General features: G+C 38.7%; 1 non-coding gene across 1 annotated transcript; it reads right to left on the minus strand.

The window, feature by feature from the left end:
- Nucleotides 1-247: 247 nt before the first annotated feature.
- LOC148568299 (small nucleolar RNA R71) lies at nt 248-355 on the minus strand. Its single transcript, XR_015882236.1, has one exon. It is a non-coding gene; the product is annotated as a small nucleolar RNA R71 (small nucleolar RNA).
- Between the last annotated feature and the right edge of the window lie 12,255 nt (nt 356-12,610).

Raw genomic sequence — 12,610 nt, forward strand, 5'->3', positions numbered from 1 at the left:
GAACTGCAAGTTTCATGGACTTCCATCAGAAGATCCTTTTCAGTTCTTAACTGAATTCTTGCAGATCTGTGATACTATTAAGACCAATGAGGTTGATCCCGAGGTCTACAGGCTCATGCTTTTCCCGTTTGCTGTAAGAGATAGAGCTAGAATATGGTTGGATTCTCAACTTAAGGATAGCCTGAACTCTTGGGATAAGCTGGTCACGACTTTCTTAGCCAAGTTCTTTCCTCCTCAAAAGCTTAGTAAGCTTAGAGTGGATGTTCAAACCTTCAGACAGAAGGACGGTGAATCCCTCTATGAAGCTTGGGAGAGATATAAGCAACTGACCAAAAAGTGTCCTTCTGACATGCTTTCAGAATGGACCATCCTTGATATATTCTATGATGGTCTGTCTGAGTTATCAAAGATGTAATTAGAACATTCTGCAGGTGGATCCATTCACCTAAAGAAAACGCCTGCAGAAGCTCAGTAACTCATTGACATGGTTGCTAATAACCAGTTCATGTACACTTCTGAGAGGAATCTTGTAAGTAATGGGACGTCTCAAAGGAAGGGAGTTCTTGAAATTGATACTCTGAATGCCATATTGGTCCAGAATAAAATATTGACTCAGCAAGTCAATATGATTTCTCAGAGTCTAAATGGATTGAAGGAATCATCCAACAGTACTATAGAGGCATCTTCTGAAGAAAAAGCTTATGATCCTGAGAACCCTGCAATAGCAGAGGTGAATTACATGGGGGAACCCTATGGAAACACCTATAATCCCTCATGGAGAAATCATCCTAATTTCTCATGGAAGGATCAACAAAAGCCTCAACAAGGCTTTAATAATGGTGGAAGAAATATGTTTAGCAATAGCAAGCCTATTCCATCATCCACTCAGCAACAGACAGAGAATTCTGAGTAGAATCTATCTAGCTTAGCAAATATAGTCTCTGATCTATCTAAGGCCACTTTAAGTTTCATGAATGAAATAAGGTCCTCCATTAGAAGTTTGGAGGCACAAGTGGGCCAGCTGAGTAAAAGGGTCACTGAAACCCCTCCTAGTACTCTCCCAAGCAATACAGAAGAAAATCCAAAGAGAGAGTACAAGGCCATTGAATTGACCATCATGGCCGAACCTACAAGGGAGGAGGAGGACATAAATCCTAGTGAGGAAGACCTCCTGGGACGTTCAGTGACCAATAAGGTGTTTCTCTCTGAGGAACCAAAGGAATCTGAGGCTCAACTAGAGACCATAGAGATTCCATTGAACCTCCTTCTGCCCTTCATGAGCTCTGATGAGTATTCTTCTTCTAAAGAGAATGAAGATGTTACTGAGGAGTAAGTTGCTAAGTACCTTGGTGCAATCATGAAGCTGAATGCTAAATTATTTGGTAATGAGACTTGGGAAGATGAACCTCCTTTGCTCACCAATGAACTAAATGTATTGGATAGGCAGAAATTACCTCAACAGAAACAGGATCCTGGTAAATTCCTAATTCCCTGTAACATAGGCACCATGACATTTGAGAAGGCTCTGTGTGACCTGGGGTCAGGAATGAACTTAATGCCACTCTCTGTAATGGAGAAACTTGAGATCTTTGAGGTGCAAGCTGCCAAAGTCTCATTAGAGATGGCAGACAACTCAAGAAAACAGGCTTATGGACAAGTAGAGGACGTGTTAGTAAAGATTGAAGGCCTTTACATCCCTACTGATTTCATAATCCTAGACACTGGGAAGGATGAGGATGAATCCATCATTCTTGGAAGACCCTTCCTAGCCACAGCAAATGCTGTGATTGATGTGGATAGAGGAGAGTTAGTCCTTCAACTGAATGAGGACAACCTTGTGTTTAAAACTCAAGGATCTCCTTCTGTAACCATGGAGAGGAAGCAAGAAAAGCTTCTCTCACTACAGAGTCAACCAAAGCCCCCACAGTCAAACTCTAAGTTTGGTGTTGGGAGGCCCCAACAATGCTCTGATTATCTGTGAGGCTCCATGAGAGCTTACTGTCAAGCTACTGACATTAAAAAAGCGCTTGTTGAGAGGCAACCCAATTTTATTTGATTATATCTATTTATTTTCTTGTTATTTCGTGTTTTATTAGGTTGATGATCATGTGGAGTCACAAAAACTACTGAAAAATCAAAAACAAAATGAAAAACAACATTAAAAATAGCACACCCTGGAGGAGGAATATTCTGGCATTTAAACGCCAGAAACAAGCATCTGTCTAGTGTTTAACGCCAGAAACTAGCATCTACCTGGCGTTAAACGCCAGAAACAGGCTACTTTTGGGCGTTTAACGCCAGAAACAGGCAGCAGTCTGGCGTTAAACGCCAGGATTGCACAGCAAAGGCGTTTTACACGCCTAATTGGAGCAGTGATGTTAAGTCCTTGACCCCACAGGATTCCCACCACTTCTTCTCTCCTCTTCACACCTTTTTATAACTCTCTTCCCCAAATACCCTTCACCAATCACCTCAATCACTCTTCCCCATCACCTCTTCACCACTCACATCCATCCACTCTTCCCCATAAACCCCACCTACCTCCAAAAATTCAAACTCTTTTCCCTCAAACAACACAACCCTCTCTTCTCCTCCTTGGCTGAATACACCTTCTCCCTCCATCTCCTCCATTTTCTTCTTCTTCTCCTTCTTCCTTTCTTCTTTTGCTCGGGGACGAGCAAACATTTTAAGTTTGGTGTGGTAAAAGCTCTGCTTTTTGTTTTTCCATAACCATTAATGGCACCTAAGGTCAGAGAATCCTCAAGAAAGAGGAAAGGGAAGGCAATTGCTTCCACCTCTGAGCCATGGGAGATGGAGAGATTCATCTCAAAGGTCCATCAAGACCACTCCTATGAAGTTGTGGCCAAGAAGAAAGTGATCTCTGAGGTTCCTTTCAAGATCAAAAAGAATGAGTATCCGGAGATCCGACTTGAGATCCAAAGAAGAGGTTGGGAAGTTCTCACCAACCCCATTCAACAAGTCGGGATCTTAATGGTTCAAGAGTTCTATGCAAACGCATGGATCACTAGGAACCATGATCAAGGTGTGAACCCGAATCCAAAGCATTGGCTTACCATGGTTCGGGGGAAATACTTAGATTTTAGTCCGGAAAATGTAAGGCTAGCGTTCAACTTGCCAATGATGGAAGAAAACGCACGCCCCTACACTAGAAGGGTCAACTTTGATCAAAGGTTGGACCAAGTCCTCATGGACATATGTGTAGAAGGAGCTCAATGGAAAGTTGACTCAAGAGGCAAACCGATTCAATTGAGAAGACTGGACCTTAAGGCTGTGGCTAGAGGATGGTTGGAGTTTATTCAATACTCAATCATTCCTACTAGCAACTGGTCTGAAGTTACTGTAGACCGGGCCATCATGATCCATAGTATCATGATTGGGGAGGAAGTAGAAGTTCATGAAATTATACCTCAAGAACACTACAAGGTGGCTGACAAGTCATCCACTTTGGTAAGGTTAGCCTTTTCTCACCTCATTTGCCACCTCTGCAATTCGGCTGGGATTGACATAGAGTGAGACATTCTCATTGAAGAGGATAAGCCCATCACTAAGAAAAGGATTGAGCAAACAAGAGATCATGGACCTCAACAAGAGCATGAAGAAATTCCTCACCATGAAATCCCTGAGATGCCTCAGGGGATGCACTTTCCTCCACAAAACTATTGGGAGCAAATCAACACCTCCCTAGGAGAATTAAACTCCAACATGGGACAACTAAGGATGGAGCACCAAGAGCACTCCATCATCCTCCGTGAGATTAGAGAAGATCAAAGAGCTATGAGGGAGGAGCAATAAAGACAAGGAAGAGACATAGAGGAGCTCAAGAGCACCATTGGTTCTTCAAGAAGAGGAAGACGCCACCCTCACTAAGGTGGACCCGTTCCTTAATCTCCTTGTTCTTATTTTCATGTTTTTCATTTACTATGCTTTATGTTTATGTTTGTGTCTTATTACATGATCATTAGTATTTAAGTGTCTATGTCTTAAAGCTATGAATGTCCTATGAATCCATCACCTCTCTTAAATGAAAAATATTTTAATTACAAAAGAACAAGAAGTACATGAATTTCGAATTCATCCTTGAAATTAGTTTAATTATTTTGATGTGGTAGCAATACTTTTTTGTTTTCTGAATGAATGCTTGAACAGTGCATATGTCTTTTGATATTGTGGTTTATGAATGTTAAATATGTTGGCTCTTGAAAGAATGATGAAAAAGGAGAAACGTTATTGATAATCTGAAAAATCATAAAATTGATTCTTGAAGCAAGAAAAAGCCGTGAATAGAAAATCTTGCGAAAAAAAAAGAAAAAAATGGCGAAAATAAAAGAAATAAAAGAAAAAAAAGAGAGAAAGAAAAAGCAAAAGCAAGCAGAAAAAGCCAATAGCCCTTAAAACTAAAAGACAAGGGAAATAAAAAAAGGATCCAAGGCTTTGAGCATCAGTGGATAGGAGGGCCTAAAGGAATAAAATCCTAGCCTAAGCGGCTAAACCAAGCTGTCCCTAACCATGTGCTTGTGGCGTGAAGGTGTCAAGTGAAAACTTGAGACTGAGCGGTTAAAGTCAAGGTCCAAAGCAAAAAAAAGAGTGTGCTTAAGAACCCTGGACACCTCTAATTGGGGACTTTAGCAAAGCTGAGTCACAATCTGAAAAGGTTCACCCAATTATGCGTCTGTGGCATTTATGTATCCGGTGGTAATATTGGAAAACAAAGTGCTTAGGGCCACGACCAAGACTCATAAAGTAGCTGTGTTAAAGAATCAACATACTAAACTAGGAGAATCAATAACACTATCTAAAATCTAAGTTCCTATAGATGCCAATCATTCTGAACTTCAATGGATAAAGTGATATGCCAAAACTATTCAAGAGGCAAAAAGCTACTAGTCCCGCTCATCTGATTGGAGCTAAGTTTCATTGATATTTGAAATTTATAGTATATTTTCTTCTTTTTATCCTATTTGATTTTCAGTTGCTTGGGGACAAGCAACAATTTAATTTTGGTGTTGTGATGAGCGGATAATTTCTACGCTTTTTGGCATTGTTTTTACATAGTTTTTAGTATGATTTAGTTAGTTTTTAGTATATTTTTAATAGTTTTTAAATAAAAATCACATTTCTGGACTTTACTATGAGTTTGTGTGTTTTTCTGTGATTTCAGGTATTTTCTGACTAAAATTAAGGGACTTGAGCAAAAATCAGATTCAGAGATTGACAAAAGACTACTGATGCTGTTGGATTCTGACCTCCCTACACTCCCTACTGATGCGCTTTCAATTGCGTTGAAAAGTAGACATCCAGGGCTTTCCAGAAATATATAATAGTCCATACTTTGCCTGAGTTTAGACGATGCAAACTGGCATTCAATGCCAGCTTCCTGCCCTATTCTGGAGTTAAATGCCAGAAACAGGTTGCAAAGTGGAGTTAAACACCAGAAACAGGTTACAAACTGGCGTTCAACTCCAAGAGAAGCCTCTACACGTGTAAAGCTCAATGCTCAGCCTAAGCACACACCAGGTGGGCCCCGGAAGTAGATTTCTGCATCATTTACTTATCTCTGTAAACCCTAGTAACTAGTTTAGTATAAATAGAACTTTTTACGATTGTATTTATGTCTTTTGGACCATCTTTGATCAGTTTTATGCTATCTTAGACCTTTATGGAGGTTGGCCAATCGGCCATGCCTGAACCTTCATCACTTATGTATTTTCAACGGTAGAGTTTCTACACACCATAGATTAAGGTGTGGAGCTCTGCTGTTCCTCATGAATTAATGCAAAGTACTATTGTTTTTCTATTCAATTCAAGTCTATTTCTTCTCTAAGATATTCATTCGCACCCAAGAACATGATGAATGTGATGATTATGTTACGCTCATCACCATTCTCACCTATGAACGCGTGCCTGACAACCACTTCCGTTCTACATGAAGATGAGATAGAATGAGTATCTCTTAGGTATCTAATACAGGGGACCGAGTCCGAGATATTAGAATCTTCGTGGTATAAGTTAGAATCTATGGACGGCCATTCCTGAGATCCGGAAAGTCTAAACCTTGTCTGTGGTATTCCGAGTAGGATCTGGGAAGGGATGGCTGTGACGAGCTTCAAACTCGCGAGTGCTGGGTGTAGTGACAGACGCAAAAGGATAGTAAATCCTATTCCAGTATGATCGAGAACCGACAGATGATTACCCATGCAGTGACAGCGCATTAGACCATTTTCACTGAGAGGACGGGATGTAGCTATTGACAACGGTGATGCCCAACATACAGCTTACCATGGAAAGGAGTGGGAAGGATTGGATGAAGACAATGGGAAAGCAGAGATCAGAAGGAACAAAAGCATCTCCATACACTTATCTGAAATTCTCACCAATGAATTACATAAGTATCTCTATCCCATTTTATATTTTAATTATACTTTAATTATCAATTCACCATAACCAATTGAATCCGCCTGACTGAGATTTACAAGGTGACCATAGCTTGCTTCAAGCCGACAATCTCCGTAGGATCAACCCTTACTCACGTAAGGTTTATTACTTGGACGACCCAGTGCACTTGCTGGTTAGTTGTGCGAAGTTGTGACAAAGTGTGATTCACGTTTGAGAATACCAAGTCTTTGGCGCCATTATTGATGATCACAATTTCGTGCGCCAGGGATCCTACTTGCATCCCTTCGCGTATCACAAGAGTGAATTTGGGCACTATATCCGCGAAGCGCATATGACATACATGAATGGAAGTGTCATCTTTAGGAGATGTGTCGGGTTTGGCAAGATAACCGATGATCTCACTGCCAATTAGGACATACATTCATCATATGCATCTATGTGACATTGTTTGGGTGTGCATATTGTAATTGGTTTGCTTATGTGAATAATTCTGTTTAACTGCTAATTGCTATACTTGTTGTAATTGTTCTTGATTGTGTTTAAATCTCATTACTTGTGTTTGTGTCTAAAATTGGTCGGATTGTGGTGAATTGAATGTTCATTGAATTGTTTGGTCCTGAGGCCGTGATTGATTATGTGATGGGACGGAGGCCGTGATTGATTATGTGATGGGCTAGAGAACGTGATTAGTTTGTGTTTGTGGTTTAGTAAAGTATCAAAAATCAAACTGGTTCATCATAGAATTAATGAACCTTTGCTTGGAACAGCTTGGTCATTCATACTGTCTAGGAAAACTTTTAAGATTTTATAAGAAATGAACAGGTTTTGGATTTTAAAGAATTAACCAATTTCTCTTTTAAAAAGGATGTTGAATTTTTTAATGTAAACCTTTGGTTTTTGGAAAGATACATAAGATGAGCAACGATCACTGTATCTTGAAAACAATTTTAATTTATGTATCTTATTATAGCAATTTTCTAACCCTCTACTGAAGAACTAACAATGACGATGTTCTCACCCCCTACAGGTTTACCTTTTCAGGATATAGACGAAAAAATCATAAAGAGTTTATTTCGTTTTTTGTTTATATGATATTTTGTATTGCTTCAGATGCTATGCTTTCCTCGCTTTTATTTTTACAAATTTTGTAAGAGAGATAGGAGTTATGAGAGTTAATACTCAAAATGGCCCCTGAAATTTGGGGACAGACTCAATTTGACCCTCGAAATTCCAATTGACTCAATTTGAACCGTCAATTTTTAATAAGTGACTCATGTTAGCCCTTCTGTTAATCTCATTTAATGGCACGCTTACCTGGAACATTAAGTGACACGTGGGCCTGACACGTGGCCTGATAAAACTTTGCTGACATGGGAAAAAATTTTTTAGACTCAATTTAGCTCCCCTTTTAATGAATATAAAACCCTAATAAGTGCCAAGTTCCCAAATTGATATCGTTGTTTGGGTGTTGGAGAAGACGATGAGGAGCACCAGCCAAGGTTCCGGAAGCTGCAACAGGTCTGATTCACATGAAAGTTTGGGAAGAAATCCAAATCGAGCTAGATCTGGAAAGGTTCCACACTGGTGTGGTTGTAGAATGCGTCCCGTTCTTCGTTGGTCTGGAACAGAAGCAAATCCAGAGAGACCATTTTTTGGATGTCTAAACTATAATGTAAGTTCATGAATTGCTTCCTTCTTGAATTTACATCTTCTTTTTGTAATACATGCATAATTTATTTTGTGGTTCTTGTGAAAGACCTCTGGGAATAGATGGTGTGGACTTTTTTTGTGGGCAAATGGCGAGGAAGAAGAAGACATGACTGACGGACATGAAAATAAAAATAGCATTGAGCATTGGAATATGAACGTGGGTTGGAGGATTAGTGCAATAGAAGCTGAAATTAGGATTTTAAAAGTATGGAATAGTATTTTGAGTTTTTCTCTTATTTTGTTTGTAGTTGTAGTCATTGGCTATTCCAAAACAAAGTCCTATACAAGACATGACAAAAGACATAAATAACCACTGACACAAATTTCAGCCACAAAATAACCTCAAAACACACAACTTCGAATTACATTTATCAATTCATCCACAAAAGACAATATAATTTAATCTCTATTTTTTCCTTAGTGGTTTGAAGCCCGGAGTGGGGACAAATTTCATAAATTCTGTAAACTTTGACACTGTTCCAGAACTAGCTCCTTGTATTAGGTCCACACTTGGAGTTACTCTTCTCTTATGCGGCAGCTTATCCAACCTTGTGAGTGGAGGTGGAGGTAGAGGCACCTACATGTAATTGGAAATATTTAATAGATGATGAATAAACACATGATATTTTCATAAATGTAATTAATTAATGCGTTATATAATGGTACTTGCTCTATAATTTCTGGCTGTGAACAGCAAGAGCACAGGCAATATCATCAGCTTTTCTATAAGCACAGCTTCTTTTAGTGTGTCCTTTAACACCACAGTAGATACAAGTAAATTCTTTGTAGAATCTCTTTAATTTTGTTGTAGTTTTAGACTTCTTACTGCTCGAAGACTCCTCATCAGCATCCTTTCTCCTTTTCTTCTTAAGGTTTTCTGGCCTTCTCCTAGTTTTAGGTGCTTGAGGTTTGTTGTATTCAGATTTTTCCCACAGTTCCTCACCTGGTATTGGATTTAAGGAATGCATATATGTACTCCTATATGCCTCCATAGTCAACCTATGATGACAAATGTCTTCAGGATTTTTATTTATCCTTGAAATTGCTGCACATGCATGGACACACGACATGCCTACAGATACAAATTTTAATTAGTCATAGCCTAAAACTTTTTAATGCCATACGGTAAAAATGTTAATTAAGATATCATGTTGGACCTGTTATCTGCCAGAATCTACAAGTGTAGATGCTTTTGCTTAAATCAACTGCCATGTTAGTAGGCCAGCCGTGAATTTCAAACCTTTGTTAGCCACCATCTCCACACCATATAGGTGTCCATTTTTGCGAGTCTTTCTTGATCTTCTGCAGCCGACTTTGTTGAATTGGGGGCAACTTGCCAATATGGTGAGATAATTTTACTTTGTTTTTGGCAATTGACATCATTGCAAACATCTGAACCTTCTCTAGTAGTGTTATAATTGGCTTCACTCTGAACTCCTTGATTCTTGAGTTAAATACCTCACAGCCATTCTTACAAATGTTGTCCATCTTTGGTCCATGACTGAAAAATGATCTTGTCCATGACTCTTTAGGCCACTTGTCCAAGTATGCTCATGCTTCTTCATTTCTCCTCTTTAGCCTAAGCATCTTCTGTTCAAACCCGTGGCGAGTGGTTTTCCTAGCACAGTCCCATAACATTCCTCTCAACTACAACTCCTTCCATTGTTTATTGAAATTCTTCCATAAATGTCATACGCAAAATCTATGGTGAACCATAGGCAACAATTCCTTGACAGCTGGTATCAACCCCTAAACCAAATACTAAGAACAACTTGGAGCATAAATTCTTTAATGGTAAAGTCTCTCACAGCTTCCATAAATTTTTGTTTAGTGTTAAATTTCATTCCAACTTGGAGCATCAGCTGTCCAAACCGAGCACCTTGTGAGAATATTAGAAACATGTCATCACTTTCTTCGTCACTAAGTTCATCTTTAGTATCTGGGGGGGGGGGGGTTTTAACTCTTCCGATTGCCAAGAGTCTTTTTCATCAGAGTTGTCATGCATTGGATCATAAGTATCATAATGTGAACCATGGTTCTTCCCTAACACTTGTAACCAGTCCACTTTCTCATCAGAATTCTCTACTATAATTCCATCATCTTCCACTAACATTTTCTCTTTCCCTTTTTTCCAGGCAAACCCTGGTGTATGCTTGAACTTTAAATCACTCTTTCTTGCTTTGAAATTTCCACCATCAATATCAGAGTCACTTGAGCTTTCAAATGGGTCAGGCCTATATAAGCTGTCCTCTACAGAATCATATAAGTCACTACTACTGCTAGTTTGATCTCCACCATCCCGACTTTCCACTATTTTACTTACTGATCTAGCAGATGATCTGGTAATAGGTTTGGTCTTGGCAGAATTTATTGAAGTGGATTTGGGTTGAGGCTTGTTGGTACTTGGTAGGCTTAGTAATTGTGACTTTAGATGATGAGGATTTGTTCTTGGGTTTGGGTTTGTTTGTAGATTTAGATGATATGTGGTTGGTCTTGGCAGTGTTAGATATAGAGAGCTTGGGTTTGGGTTTAGGTTTAGCCTTGGGTTTGGGTTTGATGTTAGTGGTGGTGGATTTGGTTGAGGTGGGATTGGGTTTAAATAAGTTGTGCTTGGCTGGTGGATTAGGTTGGGCTTGGGTTGGTGATTCGGGTTGGGCCTGGGTTGGTGATTCGGGTTGGGCCTGGACTGGTGGATCTCCTTAGGCCTGGACTAGTGCTTCAGGTTGGGTCTGGACTGCTGGTTCTTCATTGGGCTTTGTAGTTGAGACATCATTTGAGCTTCTTGTTGGATTTGGTGTGGTGATAGGTGCATCCTTGTCTTCTTCAGAAGCAATGGGAGTAAACACTATTAACTCAAGCACTTCATCATCATGAGGTTGGGAAACTCCCTGCTCAAAATATAAGTGGACTCTTCCTTGATTTATTCTTGCAAGATAGCACATCTCTAACAATTTCTTGTCATGTGAAAGTGCTCTCAGTCCACTCTTTAACGGTCTCCCAGGAATAAGCCACCAACATTCAACAATAATGTCAGCATAACCGAGCTCCTTGTAGTAATTTCTCAGTGAAAATACATCCAATTTATCTTCATCTAGTCCAGTTAGTTCATCCGTATTGTTTGTTTCGTAAACTACACTGCCATCATTCTTAGTAACAAAGCTGCCTCCGCGATGATAGACAATGGTTATCAAATCACTCATCTACAAATATAATTCAAACAATTAACAACTTAACTTCAACATCCAATGCCTTTTATATCATGCATCAGATGACTCTACATTAACATGCCCATCAATCTTTTTTCAGAATAGAAAGTATAAAAAATCATATACAAAAGTTATCCCTGTAACAACAGTTACACAATTTTTTGTTATCTATAATTAACAGCTACCCATTATCACATTGACAAGCATAATCTATTTACTCATTCATGAATTTCTCATTTTATATTTTCAGAAAAAAATATCGTTACAGAAAACTTAACCAAGTAATTTGTCAAAGAAACACAGTTAATACTAATCACAGTAAAAGCTTAGCTATTGAAATCATCTATAAGGAGGAACTAGTACATAAAAGAAGTGGTAGACTTCACTAACTTTGGATGTGCTTTCTTCTTTGTAACACAGTTAACATTAATCATAACTAATCTTTTAAAAAAAAAAACCCTAACAGAAGAGGATCAATAACTCAAACTATCTTCTTTCACAATGCACCCAATCCATTTGAGCATCAAATAGAGCACCAATCAATGGCCTGTAAACCCCAACCAAGAGAAGACACAAAACATAACATTGAACCCAAACATAAAATGCTTGCATTACTAACCTTTCTCGGAGAAATAGTGGTGCGCAACTTCTTCTTCCTCGTGCTAGCAAACGGGAATGCGTGTGACGAGCTTTGCTGGTGACCTACACTAGCAGCAACATTGATCTTCCACAGTATGGTGCATGCGAGAGAATGAAGAAGAAGAAGAAGAGTTTTCCTGTTTTGAGTGGTTTGATCAATGGGTAATCCAGTGTTGTTGAATTTTAACCTCAAAATGGATAAAATGACGTCGTTTGAAGAGAGATTACCCGCCAAGGAGAAAACGACGTCGTTTAATAAGGCTTGGTGTCAAGCCCACATGTCACTTAACGTTCCAGGTAAGCGTGCCGTTAACGGAGATTAACAGAAGGGCTAACGTGAGTCACTTATTAAAAATTGGGGGTTCAAATTGAGTCAATCCCCAAATTTCAAGGACCATTTTGAGTATTAACTCTTAATATGCAATGCTTGTAAGCTAATATTATGTATATATATATATATATATATATATATATATATATATATATATATATATATATATATATATATATATATATATATATATTCGTTGTAAGTGTTGTATATGGGTTGTAAGTATTTATTTATGTTTTCAACTAAAAAGTCTTTTGAAAGGTTATACGATTTTAAGTTTTAAATAGGCTCCTATCATAGTATTAAATAT

This window comes from Arachis ipaensis, chromosome B4 (genome assembly GCF_059453495.1).
Source record: "Arachis ipaensis isolate K30076 ecotype BB chromosome B4, ASM5945349v1, whole genome shotgun sequence".
NCBI classification, from domain to species: domain Eukaryota; kingdom Viridiplantae; phylum Streptophyta; class Magnoliopsida; order Fabales; family Fabaceae; genus Arachis; species Arachis ipaensis.